Source organism: Polypterus senegalus, chromosome 2 (genome assembly GCF_016835505.1).
Source record: "Polypterus senegalus isolate Bchr_013 chromosome 2, ASM1683550v1, whole genome shotgun sequence".
In the NCBI taxonomy this organism is placed as follows: domain Eukaryota; kingdom Metazoa; phylum Chordata; class Cladistia; order Polypteriformes; family Polypteridae; genus Polypterus; species Polypterus senegalus.
In genome coordinates this window covers 75,048,204-75,075,619 of record NC_053155.1, presented here as the reverse complement: position 1 = coordinate 75,075,619, position 27,416 = coordinate 75,048,204, and the positions used below count along the sequence as shown (strand labels likewise).

General features: G+C 38.1%; 1 protein-coding gene across 2 annotated transcripts in view; it reads right to left on the bottom strand.

Annotated features, from left to right (window-relative positions):
* Positions 1-21,104, bottom strand: part of zmym2 (zinc finger, MYM-type 2) — a 92,687-nt gene extending 71,583 nt beyond the window's left edge. The window contains exon 1 of one of the 2 annotated variants that reach the window (XM_039743999.1): positions 21,013-21,104. The gene's annotated coding sequence lies outside the window, so the exon portion shown is untranslated. The remainder of the gene's footprint in view (positions 1-21,012) is intronic. The other variant, XM_039743998.1, reaches the window with a different exon arrangement.
* Positions 21,105-27,416: the final 6,312 nt, after the last annotated feature.

Genomic DNA, 27,416 nt, shown 5'->3' with positions numbered 1-27,416 from the left:
ATCAGGTCTGTATGGTAGAGTGGCCAGACAGAAGCTACTCCTTAGTAAAAGGCACATGGCAGCCCGTCTGGAGTTTGCCAAAAGGCACCTGAAGGACTCTCAGACCATGAGAAACAAAATTCCCTGGTCTGATGAGACAAAGATTGAACTCTTTGGTGTGAATGCCAGGCGTCATGTTTGGAGGAAACCAGGCACCTCTCATCACCAGGCCAATACCATCCCTACAGTGAAGGATGGTGGTGGCAGCATCATGCTGTGGGGATGTTTATCAGCGGCAGGAACTGGGAGACTAGTCAGGATAAAGGGAAAGCTGACTGCAGCAATGTACAGAGACATCCTGGATGAAAACCTGCTGCAGAGCACTCTTGACCTCAGACTGGAACGACGGTTCATCTTTCAGCAGGACAACGACCCTAAGCACACAGCCAAGATATCAAAGGAGTGGCTTCAGGACAACTCTGTGAATGTCCTTGATTGGCCCAGCCAGAGCCCAGACTTGAATCCGATTGAACATCTCTGGAGAGATCTTAAAATGGCTGTGCACCGACGCTTCCCATCCAACCTGATGGAGCTTGAGAGGTGCTGCAAAGAGGAATGGGCGAAACTTGCCAAGGATAGGTGTGCCAAGCTTGTGGCATCATATTCAAAAAGATTTGAGGATGTAATTGCTGCCAAAGGTGCATCAACAAAGTATTGAGCAAAGGCTGTGAATACTTATGTACATATGATTACTCAATTTTTTTTATTTCTAATAAATTTGCAAAAACTTCAAGTAAACTTTTTTTTTACGTTGTCATTATGGGGTGTTATGTGTAGAATTCTGAGGAAAAAAATGAATTTAGTCCGTTTTGGAATAAGGCTGTAACATAAAAAAATGTGGAAAAAGTGATGCACTGTACATGTCTGTCCCACCTCACTTATTCCAAACCTCTAGAACCTTAGTCACACCTGAACTCACAGGTGATCTGAAATCACCAACGACTTTCACAAATTTTATGGCAAAGTGGCCTTGGTGTACCCACAATATCTTTATCTGTGTGGCAATTCTGCCAAGTGTCAGAAGGCAAGATAGAGCGACTTTGCTGGTGGATAAGTACTGGTTGATAGTGGCTATTTACTTTGAGCATGTTCCCCAACCGCATCCCTCTCCAGTAACTAAACCCTAGACAGCAGGTGAAGAACAATACAATTCTGCAGCGTGATGGATCTCTTCATAAATTATCAGATGCCTAGCTGCACGTTGTAAAAATAGTATGTGCAGTGCTGCATAACATCGGCATAAGGGGGAATGTGGATTGGAAGAATCAGATTTCCTTATCTTAGGGATTTTATACCAGGCTGATGTGGATGCTGGGCAGGTCTGTATCACTACTGTATTTGTTTGCTTCACCAGTTTCTAATTAAATATTGTCTTTTCATTCTATTGTAGTTGAGTTACTCTTTACATGTTTGAGAAATAAAAAACACATTGTGCACTGTTCAAAGGAGTAACATAATTTATATATATTTGTATATTTTACCTAAATATATACACAATTCATAAATTACCACCAGGCTATCCAAGTGGTGTCTATGTGTCTGAAAGACAGTACATTTGGTCATGATATGCAGACACTTGTTCTCTTTGCTTTCTCATTCCACTTTTGGTTTTCCTCACTTTTGAAAAGTATGCTGCACTTTAACAAACAAAAGCACTGTATTGTCATCTAAAAAGAGATGAGCACTTCAGAGTAGTGCTGGGCAGTATTAGGGAATCCATTCCCAGGAATTCAAAAATCTCACATGTGAACGATTTTAGAACGACAGACACTTATTTTTTAATAAAACTACTCCAATATGTTGACACCAATAAAAGACTAACCTTATCTACAAGCAGTTCATGCTGTCATATAAGTACATGTATCTAGTTAGATGCGGTAATAAGGGCGTAGAAAGCACAACGTGGCCAGCGTGCAGTTGTCCAGGCGAGAGTGCACATTTGTGCAGAGTAAGCCAGCCGCTGAGAAAGCACGTTTTGCCTCCACTGAAGTAGGTGGTACAGTACTTGATGTTGCTCTGAAACACCGCCACTTCAGCTTCTACTGATGCATCCAGTCTCTTGTCATCATTCTGTGATGGCAAGTTTTGTGGCACAGATAATGCGGATGCAACAGACTGACGCATTGCAATTTTAAGTTGGTCTTCAAACCTGTTGCCTGACAGAGGTCAATGAAGTCTGCCCCGTCCCGGCATTCATAAGTTGCAGAGTGCAGACTCCTCCCAGTCCATTGTGCTCAGTCGTAGTGGGAGCCAGGAGACTGACTGCTGCTGGTCGGTTGTTGACTAAATTAAATCAGCAACGCACTACACCGTGGGCCAAAAAACCATGCAACTTAATTATTTTCACCTATAACTCTGTTATTTCTTGATCGATTTTTACACGCTATATATGCGAGCTTGGCCGTTCCTGGTTTCCCGGGAATTACAGCAGTTTCTTTCCCGGGAATGAAAAATGTCCAGGAATCCCAGGCTCTTGGGAATGGATTCCCTAGGCGGTATGACCAAAATTCTATATCATGGTATTTTTCAAAATTATACCGGCATTTTTAAAACGGTTTTTTTTTCCCCCATGCATGAGTGGATGTTAACGACATTTTCCACTGCAATTACTGCAGTAGAATGGCTAAAAATAACCTATTCCACTGTCATGAGAAATTATACAAAAAAAAATTTTAATATGCGCACAAGTACTAATACAGGTTTGCATGGCCCCAATAAGTGATAGTTTTCAAGGGGGTGGCACCAATGAAGAGAAGGAATCACATTGCATGATAGATGAAGCCAAAATATAAAGCCTTTTTATTGAACAAATTTTGCAAACAAGTTAAACAAAAATTTTGTCAACATATTTTCAACCATCCAAAGAGGCATTTAGGCTTAGTAAAATATCCAGAGGTGAAGTTATACTGCACTGAACATGTCTCAGAAAAGGAATAAAAAGTAAATATTTTTGTAAACCAACTAAATTTTCTGTTAATGTTAATCTCTGTCCACTGACACGTTTGAGTGACTTTTCAAACAACTTTATCATCATTAAACTGCATATTTAAACTAATAAATAATAACAATAAAATAAATAATAGTGCAACTTCCAGTAATAATATACTTTTATTTCAAGGATTACACAGTATTCACCAAACAAAAACAAAATAAAGTAAAACAAGTGCAACTTGATGATGACATCTTTACCAACTGAACCATCATTAAGGCAAACTGCATTAATATGGACCTTGCTTCAAGCTAAGCTATATACATAAATAATAAAACTGCAACTTGCATTTATAATGCTATTTGTGGTATAGCCGTATGGAAGCGTATTAGGGGCCACGGTGAAGAAAAAAAAAAAACTATACGTTGAGAATAAAGTCAACATTTCCACTTTATTCTCTCTGTTTATGTTGAGATTTAAGTTTATTTTATCATTAAAGCAGAATATCGTAAACTAAACTTCATCCTAAAATCAAAGTTTAAATTTACTAGATTTTCTCAAACCTTGACATAAGTTAATGTAGCACATTAAATACTTTGCATTAAGTGTTCCCCGACCCAGTTGTTAATTGCAATGCGTTTCTTAAACGGACTTCCTCTTGAACTAAGAGAAGGCACGGGCAGTGATCGCCGCGCAGAATACATTCACTTCATGATATTCATGCTCTCTGAAAATTTAGAACGCTAAGAGAAATACCTGTATTTTTCAAGATGAAATGCATTAAAGCATGTATTAAATATGCACGGTAGTGAGGTGGTAGTGCTGCTTCCTCGCAGTAAGGGGTTCCCAGGTGTACGTTCAGTGTAGGGAACTTTAGGGAACTGTAGGTGTGACGAGGCTCCAAAAAACTGGATGTACGAATGTGTATCGCACAGGTTTAACTTAAATATTGTGTAAATGTTGGGTTTGTGATCTGGTGGTCAGAGACACGAACACGGAATTCAATGGATGTTCTTTTGAGCAGGCTTTCTTTATGGCATGCGTGCCATTTCTGTCTTGACGTACCAAACCCCGAGCTCCTATCCTTCCTTTTTCTCTTTCTCCACATAACCAAATCACCACACGATAAATGTCATTGGGATATATAAACTTAGACCATGGAGTGTTCAGTACTTTAAAAAAAAAAAAATCTTTGTTATAGATGTTTAATCATGCCATCCATTCAGGAATGTACTCATCCCAGTAAGCATCGTGTGCGAGGCAGAAGGAAATCCTGAACGTGGAGCCACCACATCACAGGGTGAATACGAGCAATACATACACTAGCCATATTAACATAACAAAACCCTACATCCTACATGACTTTGAAAGAAAACTGAAGCATGGCGAGTAAACCCACCAGAAAAACATGCAAATTCAAGGCAGGAAACACCCAGGACCCCCTTTGCTGCGAGGCAGCAGTGCAACCTCCACGCCACTGTGCCCCCACATGATTAATGCATGCTTTAATGTATTTCATCATGAAAATCATATCAAGTATTTATCTCAGCATTTTAAATGTTCAGGGAGCAGGAATTGCATGAAATTAATGTATTCTGTGTGGTGATCGCTGCCTGCGCCTCCTCTTAGAGCAAGAGGAAGTCAGTTTAAGAAGAACGTAGTAATTAAAATGGCTCAAGGAAAACTTAACACAGAGCATTCAAATGTGCTACATAACTTATGACGGGGCTTGAGAAAATGTGCTAAATTAAATATTCATTTTAAGATTAAGTTTAGTTTACAATGATCTACTTTAATGACAAATTACAAGAATAAAGTCAACATATCGACTTTATTCTCGTCATTAAGGGTCGAGATTAAAGTGGGAATGTCGAGAATAAATTCAACATGTCACACTATTACACAGTACCCAGGTACATTAGACAGTATTGAAAAAAATAAAAATAAAACAAGAACAACTTGGCTTGCAGTATTATCCAGTATTATAGAAACAGTATTCACACATTTGAACAGAATGGTCCACATCCGACATTTTAATACCAAAGTATCTCTAGACAACAGACACGGCTCCTTTTTTCGGCAAAAGTTCTTCTGTGTCATCATGTTCAACTTTATCATCTGCTACAGCTTCAGTTTCGGAATATCTGACCATTTTCACCATTCAATACCTCCACTAACACATATACTCTGTTGCATGTGTGTTTAGAGTTGCAGCAGTGAAAAAGGTCCCCCCTTAAACAGTTTCCCGCTGCACCACGTTCCAAACGTTGTTTAGGCTATTTAAACCGGTGCTGCAGTATAAAGAAAAATCCATATCATAACAAAAATAAAAAACGTTTTTTTGTATGAACCGGTGTACTGCCCAGCACTACTTTAGAAAATGCAATTCTTTCAAGAAGAGTATTTGTGATTTCTTTTGTGTTTATTTTAGAAGAATTAAAAAATACAAGTGTCCCATTTTGTACTATATATTAACTTTTTCTCATTTGGCTACTAAATTAAGTTATAATGTTTACTTCATATTACTTTTCAAAACTTTATTCTATGCCCCGAAGGTCCAAAAATTACAACATATAACAAAAACAATGTGGGGGAATGGGTGAGTACTTTATACTTGCTTTTAAGAGTATGATTACAGGCAATATCATATTACATGACTTTTGCAGCAATTTAGTGAGTCAGAGACAGTCACAGCGCACTCCTGTGATCACCAGTCGCGAAGGTGGACATATCTAGCGACATGTCCCAACAAATTTTGATTTAGTCTTAGGTCATAGAGAGGCTGTCAAGCACTCATAAGGCATTTGGCACTCAGTCTGTTTGCTTTGATGATTTGTTACTTTGTTTCAATTTACAGTGACTTCAATTGCATTTCACACTGTAAACTTTCAAGTAAACTAAACATATCAATAAACACCCTATGGTCATCTCATGAACTTCTTTCATTAGGCAGAGATATTTTTTTGGGGAGAAAAATAAAATGCATCATGGAGGGTCAACAACAATTGTGTTTGCACACCACTGAGTTTTCTCTAATTATTTGGTTTATGTAGCAAACATACTCGTGTGAGCAAAATGCTCATTATCGACAAGTGGATTATTACTTTAAAATTATGAGCTACAGTAAGCCCTCGCTATATCACGCTTCAACTTTCGCGGCTTCACTTGATCTCGGATTTTATATGTAAGCATATCTAAATATATAATGAGGATTTTTCGCTGCTTTGCGGGTTCTGCGGACAATGGGTCTTTTTACTTCCGGTACATGCTTCCTCAGTTGGTTTGCCCAGTTGATTTCATACAAGGGACACTATTGGCAGATGGCTGAGAAGTTAGCCAATCAGAGGATGCAGTTAAGTTCCTGTGTGCTGACTGGCTCAGCGACGGAGCGCCGAATTCGATTCCGCGGCGTTAACCAGGAAGTCTCGTCTCGCTCATTCAGCATCAACATGATTCGCTGTGTAAAGAGTTAACTTTTGTGCTCTTTTGTGTTTCTTTGTGCATAGTCAAGCCTTTCGTTATGGCTCCAAAACGATCTGCTCCTGCTACTGCTTCAAGGGCCGTGCCCAAGCACTAATGGAAGATGCGAACGATTGCCGAAAAGGTAAACGTTTTGGATATGTTGAAGGAAGGGAAAAGCTACACCGCAGTAGGACGCCATTACGGCATCAATGAGACCACGATTCTTTTTATTTAAAAAGGAGGAAAAGAATATAAGAACTACGGCCGCAGTGTCCTTTTAACCAGGGCTCAAAACGAGTTGTAAGTGGACGTAATAAGGCAGTAGTTCACATGGAATCTGCTTTAGGGATTTGGACTGAAGACTGCCGGAAGAAGAACAACAGCGGTGCAACACAGTCGCCTGAAGAGGCTCCCTTAGAAGGGCTGTAACGCTCTCCTTTGTTGTGCAGTAAAATTAAACTCATTGTTATCGGACAAGTTGTCGTGTCATTGTTGCTGAGTAACCAGAATTAATTTTCTACTTACAGTACTTAGTACATGTACGTACGTTTAGTGTCACTGTACACACATTTACTGTATACAATTTTGCTTGCATTGTACGTATTTATTGCTGGTGGCCAGTCTATCGTAATGTTTGTAACATATGTGATATCAGAGACGCCCGATATCTTTAAAATAATATTTAGGTTTTACTGTATATAAACAGTGTGTTTACAAACATAAATTTCAATGAATCTTACCCAATATCTAAGAGAATACAAAGGGTGTATGCTGTATAACTGTGTGGGGAATATTTATAAACAGTGTGGGAGAGTTTATAAGGGCTTAAAATATATACAAATAACCATACAAACATATGGTTTCTACTTCATGGATTTTCACCTATCGCAGGGAGTTCTGTAAAGCAACCCCCGCAATCGAGGAGGGATTACTGTACTACACTTGGTATGAAAAGGAAAGGTTTGAAATAAGGAAGTCTACAAAAGAAGGCATCTCTGCTGTTGGCATGCGCTTCAGTTTTAGGATTGTAGATATAGCAGGCAAGTTTCATTTAAATGTATGATGTTTCATTTCCAGTAACCATCATATGAACCTCAATTTAGTATAAAAACCATGTTTACTACTGTTTTAACTCTTGTATAAATTTCTTAATGTTAATTTTGAATTATTCGACTAACATTTACTATATATGTCAAAATTAATACGTGCACTGAAAGAATGCTCCATCTCACCTGTGCGCATGACTTTCATAATGTTCATTTCTTGCCACCTCTAAATGTGTTTTGATCAACCCAATCACAAGTGAATTTATAACTGCTGCCCCATTATGCAAAAGATAGAGAGAAAGAAGCAGTGACTCTGAAAAGAGCTCGACTTGCTCCAATTGACTGGTAATTGTGCGAGTTGTTTAATATGAAGTATGTTATATTTGTACCTATGTGCGTTTTAATTAGCACTTTTTATTGTTTTTATTGCTCAGTGTTAACCCTTCATTCATTATGCCGTGAATGAGATTCCCATTTCCAACAGTAGACGCGAAGCACAACTACTACAACATGCACAATTTGACCCATAACACACAGTATTTCATGTAAACAGATTGGACCCGTGTCAGATTACATTTACACATCATGCAAACTGCTCTGGGGTTCACTTAGTACTGTATTGAGACCACCCTTTTGAAATGGTCTTGATACGGTTGTTTAGGTCCACACCATGGTGCGACTGATGTCTGGTATTGATCAACGAAATTTGCCAAAGTGTTTTTGCAGTCAATATGTGGCATTTGCCGATTACTTTGTTTACTGGATATTTTTCTAGAAATCTGCCTTGCGGCCAGCTTAGGCAAACATTTTTTTCCCCCCATGCAGCCCATGACACTTTGTGAGGCCAACATGACATTATCCAGCTCTAACAGTCATGTGCAGAGCTTTTACAAATGCCTACTAAAGCTGCCAAATTGGCCAATTCCGTCTCATAAGCACTCTTCCAGCTACTGCCTTGCAATGAAACCACTCCCTTGTCCAAACAGTGCTAAATGATATCCCCCACCCCCTCCCCTAAGCACATTTGTTTCTTCCACTCACAGTTGTTTCAAACCCTGTAGCTCTTTGATTGCCATATGTGGGTCCTCATTGAACTTAATATGGTAAAAACTTGGCCCAAAGCCAAACGTTGAGAAAGACTGACAGATTTCCATTCCACATGTACTTAAAAAAGAAACAAGAAACTTGGAGCATTACTAGTACTGCCAAAGGTTATACAACACTGATCGTGGTCAGCACCACATGGCTAATTATGCATGCAAATTAGCCATATACCCGGCAACAAATTCTAAAGAAGCCTTAAAGACCACCCCTCTCTCCAGAAATCACAGGACACGATGTGAAATAATAAAAACAAAAGAACTATTCACAAGGTGTATATACTTGATGGAAGGAAAAAAAAAAAAAGCACGAAAAATCGGCAAAGATACATGGGAAACAAAAAAAGACTCTCCCAATATGCCCAGAGCCAGGTCTTCAAACAATGCAACAAGCTAACTCCACAATCTTCAGGGTATAGCTAATATGTGCTCCAAGACAGGCACAATGTCTGTGCAATGGATACATATTTTATTTATGTACTAGCAAAATACCCGCGCTTCGCAGCGAAGTAGTAGTGTGTTAAAGAAGTAATGAAAAAGAAAACATTTTGAAAATAACGTAACATAAAAAGGCAAAGCCCTCACTGACTGACTCACTGACTCATCACTAATTTTCCAACTTGCCGTGTAGGTAGAAGGCTGAAATTTGGCAGGCTCATTCCTTAGAGCTTCCTTACAAAAGTTGGGCAGGTTTCATTTCGAAATTCTACGCATAATGGTCATAACTAGAAGCTATTTTTCTCCATTTACTGTAATGGAGTTGAGCTCTAAAGCCGTGAGGGGCGGAGTTTCGTGTGACATCATCACGCCTTCCACGTAATCACGCGATGCAGTAGAAAACCAGGAAGAGCTCCAAAAAGCGCTGAAGAAAACATACATTATATAATTAAGAAGGCAGCGAAACAATTGGAAGCGAGCGAGTGACATAAATAAAACCATATTCAGCGGCTCACGTGAACTGACCCAGTGCGCAGACAAAAAGCAACAGTTCCAAAGAGTGCTGAACAAAAACCGAATTACACTGCTACACTCAAATAGACAAACCACACGCCGTGGCTCAATAGTAGAGGCTTTGCCTCTAGCGCCGGCGTCCGAGGTTCGATTCCCGAGAGGGGATACACTGAGTATGTACGCGCGCTTCCCGATTCATTTTAGCCTCGCATCCCCTTGGGTTGAGACGTCTGAAAAAATATGCGGCTAACGCAGAAAGACAGATCACCAATTGAAGCTTTATGAATAATGGATACTTTATTCGCGATCAATGATTGTTTTGGTAAAGCCATACTCAGTGTATTCATTAGATGAACGGTAAAAAAGTAAGAGCGAGGGAAGGGTAACTTATTGAGGCACGCAGGCAAAACCACAATAGCACGCGGGCTCGATGTACTGTAACGAGCGTCAACTCGATCTGAAATGCGCGATCACATTTGAAAAAATATATCTTTTCAAGTTCTGTTTAGTCCATATGTGTCAAACTCAAGGCCCGCAGGCCACATCCGGCCTGGCGTGTAATTATATCTGGCCCGCGAGATCATTTTATATATTATTGTTATTAATGGCCCGGGGATATGAAGCGCTGGTAACACAATAAACTATAGATCCCATAATGCAGCACTTCGCTGCCTTGCCGAACACTTACCGCGTTAATCAAGTCTAGCTTATGATGCTGCAAGTTATTGCGAAGCTAGCCCACATGATACCAAAGAGAAAAGGCAATTCTGAACATAGAGCCTTTAAAAACTGATGGGAGGCTGAGTATATGTTTACTGACATTGCCGGTAAACCCGTGTGTCTCATTTGTGGAGCTAATGTGGCTGCAATTACAGAATTTAATCTAAGACGGCACTATGAGACAAAACATCAAGATGACCTGAATGCAATACACAAGATACAGAAAGCAGAAGAGTTAAAGAAGAATCTGAAACTTCAGCAGACGTTTTAACCCGTGCAAAATCACAAAGTGATTTCAAGTGAAGCTACTTTTATGGGAGACACAAATGCACCAGTGTAACTTGCCCCACTTTCCCTGTTGCCAAGTAATGTTGAACCAAGTCGGCACAACGGTGCTCCCAAATACGCACTTTGCTGATAAACTGAGCGCACCGCACACTGAGTTTGCACGGTGCAAACGGTGCATGGCGTCCAGATATGTGGTACCAAACATGCACAAGGTTCGAGCCGCATGTAGACGGAGCTGGAGCATTTGTGCGGGAATGGAGTGAATAAACTGTGCGGGCCCTGCAGTATCGTACTTTGCCTTCAGTGTGCCATTACACTGCAGCTCAATCACCTCCATCTGAATCTGCACAGGTGCAGTTTCCACATCGACGGCAAATAGGTTGCGAAACAACTCAAAATTCTTTTTTTGTTCTTCAACGTCACCAAAACAATGTGCGAACTCAGTGCGGTTTATCTATTTGAGCATAGCAGTGTAATTCGGTTTTTGTTCAGCACTCTTTGGAACAGTTGCTTTTTGTCTGCGCACTGCGTCCAGTTCATGTGAGCCGCTGAATATGGTTTTATATGTCACTCGCTCGCTTCTAATTGTTTCGCTGCCTTCTTAATTATATAATTTGACTAATGGTTAAATGTGTTTGATGATCAGAAACATTTTGTGTGACAAACATGCAAAAGAGTAAGAAATCAGGAAGGGGGCAAATAGTTTTTCACACCACTGTGTGTGTGTGTTATTATATATATATATATATATATATATATATATATATATATATATATATATATATATATATATATATATATATATATATATATATATATATATATATATATATATATATATATACACACACACACACACACACTCTAATAAAAGGTAAAGCTCTTACTGACTCAAACACTCATCACTAATTCTCCAACTTCCCGTGTAGGTAGAAGGCTGAAATTTGGCAGGCTCATTCCTTACAGATTACTTACAAAAGTTAAGCAGGTTTCATTTCGAAATTCTACGCGTAACAGTCAACAACGTCCACCATGTTGAACTTTCTTATTCATGGCCCCATCTTCACGAAATTTGGTAAGCGGCTTCCCTGCGCTAACCGAAACCAATGTACATACTTATTTCAGCGGTATGATGCCACTGTCCGCCTCCATATTGAACTTTCCAACGGTCTTTGTTACTTATGGGCCCATCTTCAAGAAATCTGGTACGCAGGCTCCCAACGCTAACTGAATCCTACTTACGTACATATATACGTCAATAGCCTGCAGCTCGGTAACCGTGTGAGGCGGCGTTGGGTCCCCCATCCCAACGCCTCCCGTTGTTGGCTGCCTGCCTATATAAGGCCGTCCGTCGCTCCAGTCTCTACATTCCCTTCCTTGCTTCGCCTCAGGATTCACGTCTCCCTGCTGATAACTACGGCCTTTTTATTTAATCCACGGCTTCTCCGATGTTTTAATGTTCATTTATTACGATTATAGTTATTGTGTAGGTATTTTAGACTTACTTTACATTGTTCAGGTACCCATTTCCTTTATCATTCCAACCGTACCCCCATTAACATATCTATCGATGTGATCACCATCGATCAAAGAACTGTCTCTTACCGAGTGGTTTCCATGCCCGGAGATGGCACCTGCCTTTTCCATTCTCTTTGTTGCATATTGCACGGCCATATCAGGCTCACTCTCGATATCCGGAGGAACGTTGCATCTTATGTATTGAATTACTGGGACAGGTTCAAGGTGTGGACTGATGACGGTACAGGAGATAATTATACTACACAGGAGCACTATAAGAGTGAAATGCTTAAGCCCTTCACCTATGGTTCTGCATGTGAGTTGATGGCCGCCTCTTAATTGTTTGGTTGTCGCTTTCAAGTGTACCGAAATGGCCAAATATTTTACACCTTTCGACAACCGCCAACGCCTCTTAAACATCTTAGATTCACAGGTGACGATTTCAGTAGTGGACACTTTGACGTTTATGAATGTTTAAACTCTCAAAAGCTGGATGTGAAGTTATCGATGAAACCAGTTGTATGCTTACAATGCTCACAGATGCCAAATGTCTCTTCAACACAAATCCTACAAATACCGTCGTAATTGAAACAAACCATGAAACTCAAACCGTTTATGACAGCAGCAATCCAAGCTGTGAGATTTGAAACAAGATTACTGTTCACATGGCCAACTGTATGTTGCATGCTCAAGAGTAAGCTCAGCACACAGCTTGGTCATATTACAACCGGAGGGCCGAACTCACAATGTGGTATACAAAGAGATCCTTAACAAATAATTATTGTTATATTTTCCCTAAGTTTAAAAAGGCTTAATTTTCTTCATAATAAAAATTTGAAGGCAGTACTTCGCCGTTGCGAAGCGCAGGTATATTGCTATTATATTATACTAGCGAAATACCCGCAATTCGCAGTGGAGAAGTAGTGTGTTAAAGAAGCATACATACATACATACATACATATATATATACACACACACACACACACACACACACACATATATATATAAACATATATAAACATACATACATATCTACATATATACACACACAGCTATTTCAGATCAGTGCAATACGCTGCTTGTTAAAACGGATAACTCCCGCTCTTACGTGCAAGTGTGCGTGGATATTATGAACTATCGTATTTGTTCAAGTTCTATTTAAATTTTAAATAGAAGGAATTTTTATTTAGTCGACAGAAATATCTTTGGTAGGAATGGTAAAAACAGACAGGAATATTATTCCTGAATAAATCAACTCAAACCTTAAATAACTTATAATATTTTGCTCTCCATAAAAATATATCCTGTCTAAATTATACAAGTTAGAAATAAAGTAAACATTAAAAGAACATACATTAAAATTTCTTTACTCTTATGTAATTTTATATAAAAAATAAACTTAGATTTTAAATATCCCAAAAGATTTTGCTCTCCATAAAATATATCCTGTCAAAATTATACAAATTCAAATATGAACATGCTGCATAACAAAACCTGGAAATATAAATAAAATGTGTTCCTTTCAGCAATAACAAATCAAATCATTCAGTTGTCTTTGCTCATATGTCATTTTAGAGCTGGACGCCTGGCATCTTTTTGGCAACAGGTTCGTTTCTGTTTGGTGTGAGGTTCTGTGTTGTGGAGATTCTCAGGATGGATTGCAGGTGCTCATCAGTGAGGCGACTCCTGTGTGCTGTTTTGTTAGTCTTTATCACTGAGAAGAGCTTCTCACACAGATATGTGCTACCAAACATGCACAAGGTTCGAGCCGCATGTAGACGGACTTTTTTTGTTCTTCAAAGTCACCAAAGCGCCGTGCAAACTCAGTGCGCTCAGTTTATCAGCAAAGTGCGTATTTGGGAACACCGTAGTGACGACTTGGTTTAACATTACTTGGCAACAGGGAAAGTGGGGCAAGTTGCACTGGTGCATTTGTGTCTCCCATAAAAGCAGCTTCACTTGAAATCACTTTGTGATTGTGCACGGTAAAACGTCCGCTGAAGTGTCAGATTCTTATTTAATTCTTCTGCTTTCTGTATCTTCTGCATTGCATTCAGGTTACCCTGATGTTTTGTCTCATAGTGCCGTCTTAGATTAAATTCTGTAATTACAGCCACATTAGCTCCACAAATGAGACACACGGGTTCAGTAAACATATACTCAGCCTCCCATCGGTTTTAAAGGCTCTATTTTCAGAATCAACTTTTCTCTCAGCATCGTGTGAGCTAGCCGCAATAACTTGCAGCATCATAAGCTAGACTTGATTAACGCGTAAGTGTTGGCAAGGCAGCTGAAGCGCTGCATTATGGGATCTGTAGTTTATTGTGTTACCAGCGCTTCATATACCGGGCCATTAATAACAATAATACAGTATATAAAATGATCTCGCGGGCGGATATAATTACGCCGGGCGGATGTGGCCCGTGGCCCTTGAGTTTGACACATATGGACTAAATAGAACTTGAAAAGATATATTTTTTCAAATGTGATCGCGCAATTCAGATAGAGTTGACGCCAAGCACTAAAGCCTGCATCCTCCCTCGCTCTTACTTTTTACCGTTCATCTAATGAATACACTGAGTATGGCTTTACCAAAACAATCATTGATGGCGAATAAAGTATCCATTATTCGAGTATGTAGATCGGGATATATATATATATATATATATATATATATATATATCAGCGAGAAGTAGTGTGTTAAAAAGCTAGAAAAGAAAAGGGAACATTTTAAAAATAGCGTAACATGACTGTCAATATACAGTATTTGTTTTGTGAGTGTTACTGAGTGTTGCTGTCATCAAGGATTTGATTATCATTATTTCTTTCAATCAGGTTCGTATTTGTAGGATGTGTTGTGTTCAAGTTACATTCCGTGTTTGTCAATCGTTGTAAAGATGACAGGTTTCATTCATCGATTCGTTTCTTACTGCATCAATAAACAGCTCGTCTTCTTCTTTATCTGAGACCTGACACACTGCATGCACGGGTTTTTTACACTGTCTTCCTTTAGCGGGACATTGACTTTTTCCACGTGTGCTTTGTTTCCGCAGTAGCTGGATTTATGAATATGCTTATCAGGCGCTTCATATTTTTGCTGCCTTTTCAATTGTGTAATTCGGTTTTGTTCAGCGCTTTTGGAACTGTTGCTTTTATCTGTGCACTCGTCAGTTCCGTGAGCCTCGGTGTACATGCATCGAAGGTTCCCAGCTGTGCTGGTGCCATCTCGTGCTATGTCCATGGCTGTATTTAATGTTACCTTAGTCCTGGCACTTAAAACTTTCTCTCGCAGTTTAAGCTGAGTTTGTGTCAAACACCACCCTGACCATCTCATCTTCCTCTCCATAAGCACAGTCCTTCACCCGTGAATATTTAGTGGCAGTTTGCTATTGGATTGCCGCTGACGGACGGCCTTATATGGGCAGGCACTAAATTACAAGCGCCAGCGGCAGCCTGTCTATGAACTTAATTTAAAGTGTAGGTTTACATCGTGCTTTGTTTCAGTAGCAGAACTCATGAATATGGTTGTATATGTCACTTTCGCTTCGCTTCTTATTGTTTCGCTGCCTTCTCAATTATATAATGCATGTTTTCTTCAGCGCTTTTTTGAGGTCTTCCTGGTTTTCTATGTACTGCGTGATTACGTGGGAGGCGTGATGATGTCACACGAAACTCCGCCCCCACGGCGTTGAAGCTCATCTCCATTACAGTAAATGGAGAAAAACTGCTTCCAGTTATGACCATTACGCGTAGAATTTCGATATAAAACCTGCCCAACTTTTGTAAGGAAGCTGTAAGGAATGAACCTGCCAAATTTCAGCCTTCCACCCACACGGGAAGTTGGAGAATTAGTGATGAGTCAGTGAGTGAGTCAGTGAGTGAGTGAGTGAGGGCTTTGCCTTTCATTAGTATAGATATAATGACAGCAACACTCATAACAGTGACAAAACAATTACATTGACAATCATGTTGCGTTATTTTCAAAATGTTTTCTTTTCTTTTTCATTACTTCTTTAACACACTACTTCTCCGCTGCGAAGCGCAGGTATTTTGCTAGTTAGTACATAAAATGTTTTTAAAATACATTCTAAAATTTGCATGTACACTAAAACCTTGATTATCCATCAGGGGTCGGAAACTGAGGCCATGACAGATAAGAGAAAAGATGGATAACAGAACAGCTACTTTAAAAATGATATACAGTAGATAATTTTTCAGATAGAGGACAAAATCAAAAAAGTGCCTTCCAATTTAGGTTAGTCTCGTCACAGTTATACCCTTGGTATCTAACCAGATCTCAGTTGGATTTCCCTGTGTAGTTTCTTGCAGTAATCAGCAATCACTGTACTATCGGCACTCAGTTTTTTTCATGCAATGTCCAACTGTCGAATGCCAAGGCAGAGCTTAACTTTTTCCAACCATTCAGCACTCGCTTTGGATGAATGATCCCCATCAAGATTTTTATTCATCTTAACAGCTTTTTGGAATTATTATAGGTGCCGATATCGGAATTCCTTGGCTTTGTTTTTGAACAAATCATTGATAAATAACACCCAAATGTTCATATTTAGCAGGCTTCATTGTTTTGCTATTTTTAAATATTACCATCATTTATTTCCTTTTTTCACACGATTTTCAATTTTGTCAGCATCACACTTTATTTCGCTCACTGTTGTTCTTCCTACATCTTAGATTGAAGGAATACTTGAAGCAATTTCCTTGCTTTGTAAACGTTTAATAATTTCAATTTTTTGTGACAGTTCCAGCACCACACTTATATTTATCAGCCATAACAATGTATACAGTAGTAGATAAATAATAACAAAAGAGAAAAGCTACAAAATTATATTGTGTGCACATAAACCAATTACTGGTCGCTGGACTTTACCAGCGTACATGAGTGGTGATCAAACACAAAATTGTCCACTGCACCTGCTGTAGCATTAACAACTGATTGATGGACATCTCATGCTACCAAAAGCTCTCTCACAGTGACCGCCTAATTTATTAGCTCTGAATAGCAAATGAAAAATCCAGGTCTTCAAATGTGTATGCTCAGTTTGAGTTTGTTTGCACTGTTTAAAACATTAAAACATTTTAGTTCCTTCTTGTTATAAAGAACCAAAATTGCCAGTTGGCAAAATGACACCTGACTGTACCTGCTATCTCAAACACTCTCTACTATTAAGGGTGTTTTCTTTAAAAAACAACAGGAGATATTCCAGTTTGTAACTTACTTCCTTCTGTATTATTATCAGCTATACATAAAAAAAATATATGCAAGAATGTGTGTTATGTGTTTACTGTATAATATATTACAGGCTGTAGGCTATCGACTAGACTACCTCAGGGTTTCGTGGATGGTACCCTTTACTGCTGGCTGTTCAAAATAAATGAAGACACCTAGTTGTATGCTTTGAATTTTTTGTTGCTTAAATCTCATTGTACCAAACTCGTATCGAATAGTGATATCCAAATCGTAGTGTGAACCTACCCGCTACCTTTCTGTACTATTTCGCCAATAACCATCTCTGGAAAAATTCAACCCTAACAAGCAAAACTCCAAAAAACATTCACTGTTCCCCTGCATACTGTATCAGCAAACAAACAGCTAGTGGAAGGACATAATAGTTGCAGTAACTTACCATACTGCAAAACACACTTTTTGTCTACTTAACTTGCACATTAAAAAAAACAGCCGTACTTAGTGATCAGTATAGTTTTCTGACTAACAAAAAATACATGCCAAAAATTACATCTCCATGCAACGTAAGCACTCATCTGTCCAATTCACTTCAACTTCATCTCTTTCCCATATTAAAACGCTACAAACACAAGTCTTACTAAGTCTTCTAACACTACAAAGGCAGAAAAAAACAAGTTCTCAAACAAACTATTTCTGTGAATATCTTAGCATTCATATATCAGTTATGGGGTAAAGTGCATTACTGGTCATTTTATTTGAGTCTGTACTGCTTGTTTAGCAAGTCAATTCAGCTTCTTAATTACAATAGGTGTGAATATTCCATGTTTAGAGCATTTGTTTTGCATTAATATTTATAAACATATTCTGTTAAAGGCACATTACAAAAGTTAAATAAAACTACTTTTTAAAAAGGTTATTAAAATGATAATGAAATACCTGGAAGATTTTTTATAATGATATGTTGTTAGGCGGCACGGTGGCGCAGTGGAAGCTTCCTGGGTCCTCCCAGCGTGGAGTTTGCATGTTCTACCCGTGTCTGCGTGGGTTTCCTCCCACAGTCCAAAGACATGCAGGTTAGGTGGATTGGCGATTCTAAATTGGCCCTAGTGTGTGCTTAGTGTGTGGGTGTGTTTGTGTATGTCCTGCGGTGGGTTGGCACCCTGTCCAGGATTGGTTCACCCTGTCCTGTGTTGGCTGGGATTGTCTCCAGCAGACCCCCGTGACCCTGTGTTCGGATTCAGCGGGTTGGAAAATGGATGGATGGATGGATGGCATTTGTTGTTAATTCTGAGTTTATTGTGGTTGATATTTAAAGTTCCACTGTGCTGTTGCAACAATTTTGTTCCCACTCAAAAACATTTTCCGTGGCCCTGGCCCTATAAATTACGGGTCTGAAAGAGGAATTCAGAAACACTGTATGAACAACACAAGCTGCATGGCCACAAATATACAGGTGAATATAATAAAATTACTAAAAAGTGAATAAACTGTTGTTGATGGGATATATGCATACTGTGTGGTATTGTATAGCAAACAAAATGCACCTACATTTTAATAATTAAGCAAACACTTTACATATGTTACTAATCTTGATAAATCTTGGAGGCTGAAATTGTGTGCTACATGACAAATTGTAAATAATACGATTGCCTTTTGCCACTGTATTTATAACAATAAAAAAAGAAAAATTGCAAGCAAGAGTGGTTATTAAAAAACCCACACACACTCTGTACTGCTAGCACAGGAGTGCTGCCTCGCGGGTTTCAAATTCTGCACTCGGTTGCTACACATTGGGAATGTCATGTTCTCTCTATGTATGTATGGTTTGTGTCCATCTACTCCAGTGGGCACAATTTAAAAACACATGAATTACATTAACTGGCAATCCTAAACTAGCCCAGTGTGAGTAAATTTAGACTAATAAGAAAGAATAATGCTAACAAATCACATTACAGCAAGATTTTAAAACTAGTCATTTAGGGCCACTCAAGGCGAAAATTACTCTTTTTCTGAAACTGATGTAAACCTGGTAAACTGTAAGGGAAAAAGCAACATGAAACAGCATGCAAAAGCAACTTCTACAGCATCGTAAAGTTGAAAGCAATTCAAATCTCCTGTATTTCCCAATTATCTGAAAGTTACTATTACAAGGCCTTTTGCAAAGCACACCGTCAACAAGACACTTCACAATTAAAAGATGCAATACTAAGAAAGACAAGTTTAATAGTTTTCCTTTGACACCACTATCAACCACAAAAAAATTACAACTGGACAGATCTTGCAACAAGCTTTACATGTGTCAAGAGCAACCATTAACAGTGAAAGATCCAAACATCCATCCATCCGTCCGATCTTTCTTTAAAACCAGCAGCACTGTCAATTGAAAAATTAATCGAATGTGTGAAAACTTCTAATGAAAAAATTCGTTATTATGACCCATGAAAGTATAACTCGGAAACTAGGTTCTAAAAAATAAAGTTGAGAACATTAATAAGCAAGTAGGTGGACCTTAACTGCTGCTCTCTTGAAGTTGGAAAAAGTGCCTTGAGCGTTCCGCCCCTTTAACCATGTATACACTGTGTACAGATGTTCTATATAATTTGTGCGTCTACGTAATCAATAACATAGATTCTCTGTCAATATTTAAACCAACCAAAAAATTAAAACTTCTCAACATGGGCTGTCACCAATCTCAACATGAAAAAGGCATGATAAAATATCGTAGACACAGCATTTGATAATTCCCGACCCTCAGCCACGCTCATTCATAAGTTGCACCGTTTCGTGGAGGAGGTGGAGGCGAATCTATTACCTGTAACGAGCTCTAGGGCCCCGACTAACTTTAGCCTGGCGGGCCCGACTTATTTTCGCTAGTGGCGCGCGCTCTGCACGCCGACCCCTCGGGTGCTGCGCCATTGCTAAATGACACATTTGCTCGCACGCACTCGCCGCATGAGAAGTAGCCGGGAATTTAAAAATAATCACGAACGAGCCCGTTTTAAGTTGTGAAAGTGCATTAAAATATAATTATATTGGTCAGATATGACCAAGGTTCAACAACATTTTCGTTCGTTAAGATCATGTAGACGTCAGGTCATTTCAATATGCAGCTTGTTAAAAAATATCAAAGTCAAGCTGCGCGTTAAAAAATAGAGAACGGAAAATAATCGAATAGCTCATCAAAGACTACGAACATTCGTCCTATTCACCAAGACAAATAAAGGAAAACATTACTTCCAATAAGCAACTATGAATACCCCAGGCGGCCATTATGATCCCTGCATGTTACCCCCGGGGGTACCACATCGATCAGTATAGCACCCTACCCAACGTTTGCCTTCTAAATAAAAACGTTCATTATTAGCAGTCATCTTCACTCCCATTGAAAAAGAAATCTCTACCAAAAAAAACAACTCACGCGTAGTTACTCCAACTAGAAAATAATTGCCCATCCCCTCCCCCACCACTACCGACTATTTGCCCCTTCGCAGTCCATCGGTAGCACTGCCTCACGTCCGCCATTAGAGAGCGAGCGAAACAATGCGTGAGAGCAGGCAATAGCGCCCTGCTACAAGCAGACGGGGACGGGAAAAAATCACAGGCGGGGTAAGAAAAAAATTAAATGCTGTTTTTCACTTGAGCAGGACATTTCAGCACCTTAGCCCAATATTGTACATACACTGTCAACTTAGTCCAGCACTACTTCCTGCAAGTTACGATGAAAACCACAAAAATATTCTCTAGATTTCTTACCCGAGTCGTTCTGGGTACAATGTAGCGCCAGTGCCACTTTTGTCCCCTGCCATAAATCCTCTTGCGCATGCGCAGTGACGTCAACGCGTACCCGGCGCGTGGGCGGTGACGCGCACCTTTTTTTTTATTTATTTATTTTTTATTTCAGTGCGCGCAAGCGCTGTGTCACAAACGCTCGTAAGTGCAAACTTTAAACTTTAAATTGTGGCTGAACACCTGTCGAGACACACCCAGTATTTCAAGAGGTAACAGACAAACTTAAAAGCTTGTGGTTGATGTGCAGCGACACGGCATGTGTATTGAAAGAATACTTTCTTAACCATGTGAGTGTGTTCTATAGAGCGCCACTGGCGGCTATACAGAGAGAGCATCTTAAAAGAAGGCCTTCAATTAGCCAGTAAGGAGCAACACTTCCTGCCTCACCTCACCTCTACCCAGGAGGCAGAGGAAACTGGTGGACTGCCTTCCGTTCATGACTGTAGGCGTCAGGTGACATATTTAAAACCTGTGTTATTAGCTTTTATGTTGATGTTATGAAGAGGTTTACATGCGTCAAACTGAACTATTAATCATTTCCAAGCCATACTTTAATTATATGAATGTACTTTGATTAAAGTACACGTACGTACTTAATATTAACGCAAAATTCCAACAATCAAAATATCAAGGACAAGTTTTTACTTAAAGCAGTCCCTCACCATATTCCATTTCATTTAATTAATTGTGTACAGTTTTAAGATACATTTTCACACTCTGGACGGGTCACAAAAATGAGCTCTATATGTTAAATTATTATTATTTTGCCCAGCAGCAATTGCATTTTTATTCATAACCTATCTCTAAAATGATCTATATAGTTTTCTCTTCAGTTAGTCATTTTAGAGCTACTTGATGATCATCAGTAGTAACAACTGCCAATTAACTACATTAAAATTGTTGACTGACCACTCTAGCCCAATTTATTTAAACATACCAGTCTGCAACATTGATTTATTTGAAATAATACTCCCTTTGAAAGTTCCATCTTTGTACACAAAGAGTTAAAACTTTGGTTACACCCAAAAATCTTCATGTTTTTGATAGAATTGTATACCTATTTTTTATCAAGTTACTGTTACATTGATTTTACACTACTAGTGTTTTTAATGGCTAATACTACTTTAAAATGACTGATTTTTAATTTATTATTGACACATGACTGCAATGCCCCATATTCAGCAGTCACCCCTTCAGTGTTCCATTGGAAAATTGACTTTGCCTGTCCTTAATTAATCATGTATAAATGCTAATTGATTATTAGAGAAACCTTTGTAATTGCATTTGCCATCCTATTATTCTGCTTACTTGGGTTGTAAGCTACTGGTATTATTAAAGTTCAGTTCTGGGCTCAAAAATGGCCAAAATAAAGCACCTTACCTCAAAATGAATCAGTTTTTTATGCATAATGAAGGTTATTGTATGCAACAGATTGCTTCTTCCTTAAGTACATGCCAAATACCAGTGTCATCTGCAAAAGACAAAAGTTGATTCCAGGGTGCTGGCCATAATAAGCTTTTCCAATTAGTTTCAATTCAATGTCAATGTTCTTTTTCCCGTTTTAATATGAAAGGTTGGTTTTCACTTTAAGCAGGACCTCAGTGCATTCCATTGTATTTAATTAATCATGTACAGTTTTAAGATACATTTTTATTCTCAGAGCCTTTCTTGATGGATAACAGAACTGCATACAAATTACATATATTTGCCAGGAACAATACATGTAAAATTATTATTAATATTTTTTTCAGCAGCTATTCTGTATACATTTTTCACTAATGTAGAATGGGCCTGTACAATTTCTTTTTTCTTGTTCATCAGTAGTAACAACTGCTAATTAATTAACTACATTAGAATTCTGCATTGGAACCCAGCCACAGGAGATACACAAGGCATTGTGTTTCTTCATGCCAGTCCCAAGCCTGGATAATATTTTAAACTGTTTTACAAGTGTTTTGACCAGACAATTTTTAAACAGTTTTTCTTGTACTCATAAAAGAACAACTTTGAACTTTTTGGAACTTTAAAGGTCTTACCAGACATAAAATAATTGCAGGTCTGGCTTTTGTATGCTTTTTTGAGGCCTTCTTCCATTTTTGTGTTTCATTGTGGCATGTAACACAATATTACAATGTAATATTTCCTTCTTTTATTGTATATTTTAGTAGGAGTTTACATTTTCTAGAGGTTTTGAATATCAGATATTTCAGTGTTATTACTTTTGCAATATATGGCCTCTAAAATAATATGGAATTTTGTTATTGCTATGTTTTTGCTTTGCTTTATCACAATTTTATTTTTCTATGGGTGCTGGCATTTTGTAATCCTGTTGCCATGACATTTCGCACACTTCATGGGTGAATGGCCTTTCTGAAATTTCTCTGTGTGATATCACCAGCTTAACACACCTTGTAAGTACTATGCTACAGCAGCAGCCAGAAAATGAGACATTCATTGAAAAAACAAAGCTTAATTCACAAAACCAAAGGTGGGTATTGTGTTTCTTCTGAGCCAAAATATTAAACTAAAAAGATGAGAAAACAAAGTTAGGATTATTATACACAGAGAAGATTATGACCAGGAAGTGCTAGCAATGACCTTTATCCTGTTTTGGTGGTCACATCTCATTCCACTCATGTCTGGTACATTTCCTTAGTGACATTGTAGAAATTCCCAAAATGGCAGCACCAATGATAAATTTAATGGTATCCAAACATAATGTGAAACAAAGCTTTACATCTTTAAAAACATCTTAAAATACAAATTTAAAGAGAAAAATCGACCCTCTTTACATCAAAACCCCCATAAAAAACAAAAAAGACTTGATATGATGGCAGAAATATTTTTAAAAGAAAGCAAACAATAACAATAAGCTGGCACCAAATGCTTGGAAGTTTCCGAAATTGAGGATTCAAAAGTAGAAGTTCATGTTTGGTTTTGGTGTGTTTTAGGGCTCTCATTTTACCATTATATCATTTGATTATCATTTTGGTTAGTATTTTTGTATTGGCAACAGATATTCAGTTTTTATGATTTGACACCTGGTTCAAATTAGGCTTTTCAGTTAATTTCCTGCTCCTTTCTGTTCTTTTAGTTTCACAGTTCCTTCTCCATGGCAGTACAGCCTCCTCTCATCTGTCAAACCTTCTGTGTTTATATAAGCGGAAGATCTCTTTACTAGTAGTATTGGGTGCAAGGCAGAAATCATTCCCAAATGGCCCATAAAGGGAACATTCATGCTAGAATACACTCAAAGCAAGCCACATTTACAAACACTGTTCACCTTTACTTTGGGAAGTTACACACAAACATGAGAAGAATATGAAACGATGAACACATAAAAATGAAACATGCTGCTCCTCCTTGCCACACTAAAGTATTAATTTGAATTATGTACTTAAGTGTAATATGTGGTTTATGCAAAACACTGAAACATTTGCCACCACAGGTAATTCAACACAAAAATAAATCACATTAAAGCAATTCTGTAATTTACAAATCTTTATTGTACAATCATGCATGGTTCAATATTTTATATGTTCTTTTATAAACTGAACATTGTTTTCATTAGAACTATAAGTAATAAGGAATTATTTTGGCATGGCAGTGTATGGTGAATTTAACAAAATTTGCCGTAAATACACAAGAGTTCACTTTGAAAGGCTGGTTATCTTTCCTAGCTCAGTTTAGTGGCAGGCATTGCAGTGTAGTGGTTAAAGCTTTAGACTTCAGACCCTGAGGTTGTGGGTTCAAATCCTGGTACTAACACTGGTTCACCATGAGCAAATCACTTGACCTACCTGTGCTCCAATTGGAAAACCAAATTAAATGTCACCAATTTATCTTAAATTTTGTAGATACCTTGGATAAAGGTATCAGGCAAATAAGTAAATGTAAATTTAAGTTTAGAGAGTGTGATGTAAAAGATTTGCAGCCCTTCACAGAGATGAGTATTTCTGCCTCAAACTATTGCAATTTATTCACAAATTAGTATTATGTATTATGTATTTTTGATGACCAAAGATAAATAATTATATGATTATGGAATATTAGTCAAAATAAGAACAGAACTCAGGAATTTCTGGAACATTGGAGACTAGTGCAAAAAACATTATTAATGAAGCACTGGCAACCTGAGTACAACTACTGTATGGGGGTTTGAGAATGTTATTTTAGTCTATGTTATGTGTATTAAATGCCACAGTTAATTAACAAATTATATGAGGTAATATATAAGCTAAAATGGTGTAAAACAGTTGCCTAGCAATGAGAGGCACCAGAGCACCATAGTAACAGAATTATGTTTTGTACTATGTGTATGCTTTTTATACATCAGTATTTATAATGTATCTTACAACTGTAGCCAAATAACTCTATCTTTGTCTTGTCTGTCCAGAGCACATTGCTCCAGAAGTCATGGACATTACCTAGGTGTTCATGGGCAAACTTTAATCTTGCCTTGATATTCTTTGTAGACAAGAAAAGGTTTCCTCCTTATGGCCTTTTTCTAATGGTAGATTTGTGCACGTTGACATCAACAGTGGCAAGAGGTACCTATACTGTAGGTCCTGTGGTGAAATTCTTGGGTTCTTAGAGACTTCTTTCAGCATCTTGCGTTTTGTTCTCGGGCTGAACTTGATGGACGGTCTGGGCTGGACAATTTAACAATTGTTTGAAATTTTCTCCAGTTGTAGATGATCTACAAAAAATACATTTCATGAGGTGTACTTGCTTATTCACATGACTGCACATCACTTGTCTATATTTTGTACATTTTGAACATAAATATTTTATCAAGAACAGACCAAGCTCATCAATCTCTATTGTTCCACTCCTCTAAAAATGAAAGTCACTTTGAGATCTGGTGGTGCACAAAGCATTATGTTATTCTGTGTTTCATCTACTAGCTTTCATCTAGCCTTACCAGCACTTGATTTGTCCTGCTTTTGTTGATAGGCTGTTAGTTTGTTTTCTAGACTTGGTAATAGAGATAGTACAAACCATGTGGTTATCAGTTAAGAATGCTAATTTTGACTCTGTCAAGGTGTCTAATTTATAAATATTATTAATATTTTTATTGTTAACACCATTGGTCAAGGAATTCTGTAATTTCTGATGGTTCTAGGGCATAATGTCATTCTGCATCATTAGCTTTGTTTTCAATTACAACAAGACCCATTATGTTACTAGTTTGGCTCCCCTAGAATGTTCCTTTTTGTACACTCCCCTTTTAGTTTTCTCAGTTCTTAGCCCAGGGACCCATCCCTCATGTTATTTATCTCTCTATTATAAAAAAAAAAATCTTGGAAGGAAACAAGAAGTGATTTTCTCAGATTGACACTTTCACCTCCTGCGAGACTTTGTGCCAAGAGATTTAAAGACAGGTAGATGACAAAGTAGAATGTCATAAAGAATTCATAAACATTGGCGTGGTGCACATGCAGAGCAGGTTAGAGATAAAGGAAGTACAAAAATTAAAAAGTCTCAAAAAAAGGATAGTAAAGATCGCATTAGCGCAAACAAATGGAAATTATGACTTGGTGAAATAACCTAACAGCGAAAAGAGATTGAATATATTGTTTGGATTTAAACTTTAAGTCGGAGACATGTAGATCATCTAATTCGTGTTGCCATCCGGGAAAAAAAAAAGTAGTGTTTCTTCCTAATGAAGAGGCGTATCCACGAGAATTAAAAGATTTGTTGTTTGATGAAAGTGAAATCCTGCAAGAGAAAATTTCAAGCCCTGCGAGACAAGAGGTTATGCAAAGAGATTTGGAAAAGTCCTGCCCACATAACCACACACACAGATCAATCATTTCTCATTTGTGTGAATGCTATTGTCAGGCACATTTCTTGTAGGCATTGTCACGATGTAATTCCAAACATGGAATCACAATTCAATGCGATATTGATGAAAAGGTAAAAGTGAAAACGACTATATGGACCTAGGTGATATGACAGAAGTATGTAGATATTGTTTGGCTTTTCTTTTGTGTTGTTACCTGTTATTGAAAGACCCCAAAACTATTCCTACAAGTTTATTAATAAAAAGATCACAATGAAAAGAAGAAGTACATGAAAACGTTTTAGGTTAAATGAGAGTGTTTTCTTAATGAACCCAAGGAACTTAGACTGAAGTTTGTCACTATCTGCTAAATGCACATTGCAGGTGGTGTGAGCACAAGCATCTGATTTTTAAACTGATACCTTTAACAATAATAATATAACCCTTATTGACTTAGATATAATAAACTAGGAGGCTCCGCCCTCTGCTCGCTTCGCTTGCCTACTTCCAGGTTTGGTTTACCGGATATACAATTTAAAGAGATTGTTATTTTCATGGGAATTGTTACATATGCATTATTTTC